This window comes from Anas acuta, chromosome 6, assembly GCF_963932015.1.
Source record: "Anas acuta chromosome 6, bAnaAcu1.1, whole genome shotgun sequence".
Lineage (NCBI taxonomy): Eukaryota > Metazoa > Chordata > Aves > Anseriformes > Anatidae > Anas > Anas acuta.
In genome coordinates, this window is record NC_088984.1 from 64,072 (window position 1) to 70,828 (window position 6,757).

The window sequence follows — 6,757 nt, forward strand, 5'->3', positions numbered from 1 at the left end:
ACTACACAAGCTACATTGCCCAACACACACCAGCTGGAACATTCCCGCCCAACAATCAGTCGCATCGCACAGGAAGGCTGCTGCACACTCCTAGAAACCAAACCTACCAGTCCTGAGCAGCTCCCCGCTTCCTCCTGCCAACCACGCTCAGCACACACACTATTTGCCCCTCAAAAAAAAAAAACAAAAACCTTAGAACATACACACACACAAAAAAAACAACCGAGCTCCACAAATGCCAAAAAGACATGCACACACAGCAGCCCCGGCAGAGGTAATCACAGACGTACCCTGTGCAGATGAAAGAGGTGACTCTGATACAACCCTGCTCAGGCTCTTGGTAATGCTGCATCTACGCTACCAAGCCACAGGTACCATGCAATCAAGCTGGTTTTAGTCCTCTGGAGAATTACACAAGTGGGTTTATACATCTAGAGATTAAAATACAGCTCAAAAACAGAAGAGTATCCCACCATCCCAAAAAAACAGTGAGCCAGAAACCTCTATTAAACATCCCTCTATTAAGTGAATTCCAAGCACTTAAAAATTATAGAAATCTATAAACTCCAGCCTGCCTAAAGAACCCTGCAACCGACTGAAGGAAAAACAAAGCACTTACACCAAGGAGCAGCCCAGGCAGAAGGAGCTCTCTGATAGCATGCCTGGGGCTCATATACCATTTGGCCCCGCCCAGCACCCAAACCCAATCACCTGGAAAAGGGGAGGGGCAAAGCACAAGGAAGTAGAAAGAAAGCAGGAGCAGCAGCAGCTGTTTTTTATTATTTTCTTTGTTTTTTTTTGTTTTTTTTTTTGTTTTTTTTTTTTTTGTTTTTTTTTTTAAGATCTGCTTTACTTGAAAAACATGCAGAGAGCAGACAGGTGACCTAGGGTGTTTCTAGAAGCAACGATCCCCATGCTTTTGCTGCAGCTTTTAACATTGAAAGGACAACACAACCCAGCAAGTAACAGGAACTTTTGCAAATGGAATTACGTCAAACATGTTCATCATCACTTGCAAAAACAGAGAACCAGCATTCACTAGCACGCCAGCACTGACACCCACCTCCGCCGCAACGCTGACTACTACTGATGCAAAACGCTACTGTGCAATACCTCTCTGTTCCCAGCTCCTTTCCCTCATCTGCTCACTACATTTACCTGAGAAGTGTGCCCGAACAGACTTATTCTGCAGAGATGAAGAAGGTGGCCCTGCTCACTCTCTTGTCACTACTGCACTTATGCACTCAAGGAACCATACCCCACAGTTTCCCAAGAACAACGTACCTGGCAACCCCTCATAAACGTACTTCTAATACGTAAATTCAAGGACATAAAGCCTAGAAGGCTTTATGGTCTAAACACTCGACAGACAGAAAACACACAGGCAAATGCTCCAGAAATGTAACAACCTGTCCCTAAACTTGAAACAGACTACCCCTTACATGCCCACTGCTGCCATTTTCAGATACACGCTCACACAGGGAGCTTCCATGATACACTTCTCCTAAACCCTGCTCCATCACTTTAACAGCAAGGTTGTAACTTTGATAATATTTGACATACAGGCAAAGACTCACAAAAAGCCCCGTAATTCTGCAAAAATCAGAAGGGAACTAGAACCACAAAGCAAACACACAAAGTAACATCACCATACCATCCGTAAAACTGCCATAACAACTACTCACCTGAGGAAAAGCTGCGTGCAATACAGGCACATACTACTAGTAGATTGCTTTACAGTGACAGATCCTACCAGTTGCCACCTCAAGAAGATACGCGTACCGGTTTCTACTGGAAAACGCATCAGTCCATAGACTCTGACCCACCTAAAGAACCCTGAAACTGACTGAGTGAAAAACAAAGCACTTACCACAAAAAGCAGCCCAGGCAGAAGGAGCTCTGTCATGGAATACCTGCAACTCAGTTACCACTAGGTCCCACATGGAACCTGAAGCTAATCACCTGGGAAAGTGCAAGGGGGAAAGCACAAAAAAAAAAACAGAAACGAGCAGTAGCTGTGGTTTATTTACTTATTTATATGGCTTAGCTCAACAGCATGCAGAGTGCAGACAGGAGAGCTAGGGTGTTTCTAGAAACAAAAATCCCCATGCTTTTGCTGCAGCTTCAAATATTAAAAGGACAAAATGATCAAGAAAGTAACTGATTTTTTTTTTCCATCTGGAATTAGCTCGATCTTTTATTTACATAAAAAGAAAAATCAAGGAGCAGAACAGATTTCACAGCAAAAAAAAAAAAAAAAAACAATTCCATACCACTCGCAGGAAAAATCACTTACTTTAGTAGGCTACCTGAGAACCAAAAGGCTATGCTGATGGGTCAAAACACACTACAGGACACTGGGGCCAGGCCCTCCGCTGCACCCACTTAAAACCCATCCCTACACTCACCAAGGTGCAACCCCAACACAAAAAAAAACAGACACAGCATTTCAGCACCCGCTTTGTTCCGATTCTGAACACTAACATCACAGCCCACGTTGCCTGGGACACCTGATAAACAGAAGAGAAAGCGGCCATACCGTTTTCAAGCCATCCCTGCACGTGTCGCTCCTTGATCATCCGCAACCTCTTCTCAAATCCTCAACCGCTTCTGTGGAGAGCCTGCCATGGCACCTGCAAAGCAAGACCCTTCGCACTCACCTCATGCTACTTGGCTGTTCTGCTCCAATCCAGCTCACAACCAGCCCGCCCTTCTCGTGCTGCTCTTCAGAGTGCAGCTTGGCCCCACTCAGCCTGTGCGAGACACCTGCAAAAGACAAACAAAAGCATAGGCTGAAGCAGCATCCAAAGCCACAGCACAGCTGGGACAGTTACTCTCAGCTGCTCCCTTACCTCGGCGCCCTCACCTGCCCTCGAGGAAGATGCTTCCATCTGCTCTCTTAGGCCAGCTACAACACCCCTGAAATATAAACAGGATTTTTACTGTATTTTGTGCAGTTAACTAACTGCAACAACAGCTGCACCCCTGAAGTACCTGCTGCATCTGTCCATCGCTCACCTTGCCAAAAGCAGCTCCGGTCAAGTCCCGTGTTGTACACTGTGTTTCACCTTAAACAAATGAAAACAGTCACAAGATAATCATTCAGCTGCCAGCATTAGCACCCATCGCTCAACAACACAAAGGGACCCCATTTACAATATTATCATTTCAAAACAGAAGCCCCCATACCTCAGCACCTCAGAAGTAGATCAAGCCAGTCACCGAGCTGCCTACCGAGTGCTGAACAGTTCCAGAAGGAGCTCTTTCCTGTGACAGGTTCCTCCAAAGGTTTACGCTCTACTGGGGACAGCATAGAAATAAAAATAAAAGTTTCAAAACCCCGTATCTGTAAGCTTTCAAGATTCGACAGACCTCCTCAAGCACACCGTTCCAGTGCTATGCGAGCAGCTGCTCGCAAGCAGCTCAAATCTCCCACGCCCAACATCTGCCAAACACCACAGAGATGACTGTGCCAGCTGCCCTTCAGTACGTGCCCAGAGGCAGACCGGATGTCTTCGCCAAAACAGTCCAGACAATGTATTAGTACACCCATGCAATGCCATGTTAGCTGTCATCACTAACTGCCAGGCAGGACAGCTCCAGACCAAACACATACACACACAGGCACACCACAAACACTACAAACAAAACACACAACACATGGCGCAAGAAAAAGCGACCCCCAAAAGGAAAGCCCTATGGCAACAGCAAGTCAGATACAGGTGCTCTGCACCAGACCCTACCAGAGACTCAAATGTCACGACACGCGACTGGAAGCAGCTTCCAGAACTGGGATGATGGAGGCCTAAAAAGCCTGCCTTCAAGACAAGAGACCGGAAGGATGGGGAGTGAAAACCCCCTAAGAACACACTTAGGAATTCGATTCCCAAGCAAGAGCTCCTGATGCGGCCCAGATGACTTCTGCAAGAGTGAGGATGGAAACAGACGCGATCTCAAACCGAATATGATGCACAAGACCTGAAACAGATCTGCAGTTCAAGCAGCGACTGCAAGACAAGAAGTGCTCGAATCAGAATCACGATGACAAAACAAGCATTGAGGCCCTTCAGCACCGCTACCAAGTCCCCTGTCTAGTCAGTCCGGTGTAAAAAGTTAGGAGGATATCAAGACCTGAGAAGCACAGAACAGACGTTGTAGAAGCAACACTACAAGACAGACGAACAGAAGGAAACTGTCCTGCCTGGCGCACGCACTCGCGCTACAAAATAATCCTGCCTCTTCTATTAGCCTGGTGACCCAGCCACAAGCACCCTGAACGTGACCCAGCCTCAACCACCCTCACAGTGGCACCAAGTCTATTCAGCCAGCAGGCACCACGCTGCTCTGGCTCCCAGCTCCCATTAGCCACCCCAGATATGCAAATACCAGGCGCCCCCCAACTTAGCTCTCAGGCTGCTGCATGGTAAAGTTCCTCCGCCTCAAGAAATGCACAGGCACCGTTTGTCATCTTAGTCAACTGAAGGCTCATCATCAGCTGCAAAAACAGAGAAAGAGCATTCACCAGCACGCCGGCCACGATGCCCACCTTCTCCACGATGCTGACTACTGCTGATGCAACATACAGTTCTGCTCACCTCTTCCTCTCCGAATCCAAGCTCCAACAGTGCAGCCAGTATCATCCACACCACCTGGGACAACAAAGGGATTAAATGATAGTTGCATTCAGAACAAATAACCCAATCGTGGTTTCTTGTTGTTGTTGTTTGTGTGTGTGTTTCTTGTATTTTTTTTTTTTTTTTTAAAATCTGCTTTAGCTCAACAGCATGCAGAATGCAAACGAGAACTGGGGAGTACCTAGAAGAAACAATCCCCATGCTTTTGCGGCAGCTTTGAATATTAAAAGGACAATACGACCCTGCAAGTAACTGGAACTTTCTTAACTGGAATTAGCTCATACTTTTATTTGCATTGAAAGAAAAATCTAGGAGCAGAACAGATTATACACCAACAAAATTAATTCCATTCCATCCCCAGAAGAAAATCACATACTCTCATCCCCTCCTGTACCTCAGCCGCTTGCCTGCCCCACGTGGCACATGCTTCCATCTCTTCTCCTTACCCACTTATAGCACCTCTAAAAGGCAAACTGGAGTTTTACTCTATTGGACATAGGAAAATAACTGCAGTGACAACCACACCCCAAAAACAACAGTTACCTCTGCTCATCACGCACCAGAGTCACTGCAGAGGCAGCTCGGGTCGAGACGTCCTGCACTGCGCACTGCATTTCAACCTGAACAAAGGAAAGACACAGGCAGAAGATAAACATTCAGCTGCCAGTAGTAGTAGCACCCACCCCTCAACAACATAAGCGACCCCAGCTTTACTTTTACCCTTTCAAAACAGCACTCCACTTGCCTCTGGACCTGCAAATTAGGTCCAAGCTTGAAAGGAGCGGCCACCATCATCCACAACACCTGGGAACACAAAAGGACAAAACGACACTGTGCTTGCAAGCACCCACCTGCCACGCTGCTCCTCTATCCCAAACAGTCTCACCTCAGACCCTCACAGGGAAACACCTGAGCGTCTTCACTTCGCTTCGGATAAGGCATGACCAGGCTGGCAACACTCACCTTCCCTCAGAGCTCCATCACACGAGGATATCCCTTCCCTGTCCACGACTGCACACAAAGCACCTGCAGAGACAAGGGAAAAGCACACTCTGAGGCACCTCACAGCCACAGCGTACCTGCTGCAATGCCTCTCTCTTCCCAGCTCCGGTACTTCAGCTGCTCACCACCTCTAACTCAGATTCTTCACTCACAGCACCACAGCAAAATCTGCCCAGGCCACACAACACACACTACACAGGCTACATTGCCTAAGACACACAAGCTGGAACGTTCCCACCCAACAATCAGTCGCATCGCACAGGAAGGCTGCCGTACTCTCCGAGAAACCAAACCTACCAGTCCTGAGGAGCTCCCCACCTCCTCCTGCCAACCACACTCAGCAAACACACTATCTACTGCTCAGAAAAACAGAAAGTTAAAACATACACACACAAAAAACAACTGAGCTCCACAAATGCCAAAAAGACATGCACACACAGCAGCCTCGGCAGGGGTAATCAAACTTACCCTTTGCAGATGAAAGAGGTGACTCTGATACAACCCTGCTCAGTCTCTTGGCAATGCTGCATCTACCCTGCCAAGCCACATGTAGCATGAAATGCAGCTGGTTTTAGTCCTCTGGAAAATTACAGAAGTAGGTCTATGCATCTAGAGAATAAATTTAGCTCAAAAACAGAAGAGCAACCCACCACCCCAAAAAACAGTGAGCCAGAAACCTCTATTAAACATCCCTCTCCTAAGTGAATTCCAAGCACTTAAAAATTCTAGAAATCTATAAACTCCAGCCTGCCTAGAGAACCCTGCAACTGACTGACGGAAAAACAAAGCACTTACCCCAAGGAGCAGCCCAGGCAGAAGGAGCTCTCTGATAGCATGCCTATGGCTCATATACCATTCGGCCCCGCCCAGCACCCAAACCCAATCACCTGGAAAAGGGGAGGGGCAAAGCACAAGGAAGTAGAAAGAAAGGAGCAGCAGCAGCAGCTGTTTTTTATTTTTTTCATTACTATTTTATTTTATTTTAAGATCTGCTTTACTTGAAAAACATGCAGAGAGCAGACAGGTGACCTGTGGTGTTTCTAGAAGCAACAATCCCCATGCTTTTGCTGCAGCTTTTAACATTGAAAGGACGACACGACCAGGCCAGTAACTGGAACTTT

The 6,757-nt window shown here is 47.1% G+C and overlaps 1 long non-coding RNA gene across 1 annotated transcript; it reads right to left on the reverse strand.

Moving 5' to 3' along the window:
* Positions 1–5,346: 5,346 nt before the first annotated feature.
* LOC137858809 (uncharacterized) lies at positions 5,347–6,489 on the reverse strand. Its single transcript, XR_011098018.1, has 3 exons — positions 6,105–6,489; positions 5,598–5,660; positions 5,347–5,438 (listed from the first exon to the last, which is right to left on the reverse strand). It is a non-coding gene; the product is annotated as an uncharacterized lncRNA (long non-coding RNA).
* Between the last annotated feature and the right edge of the window lie 268 nt (positions 6,490–6,757).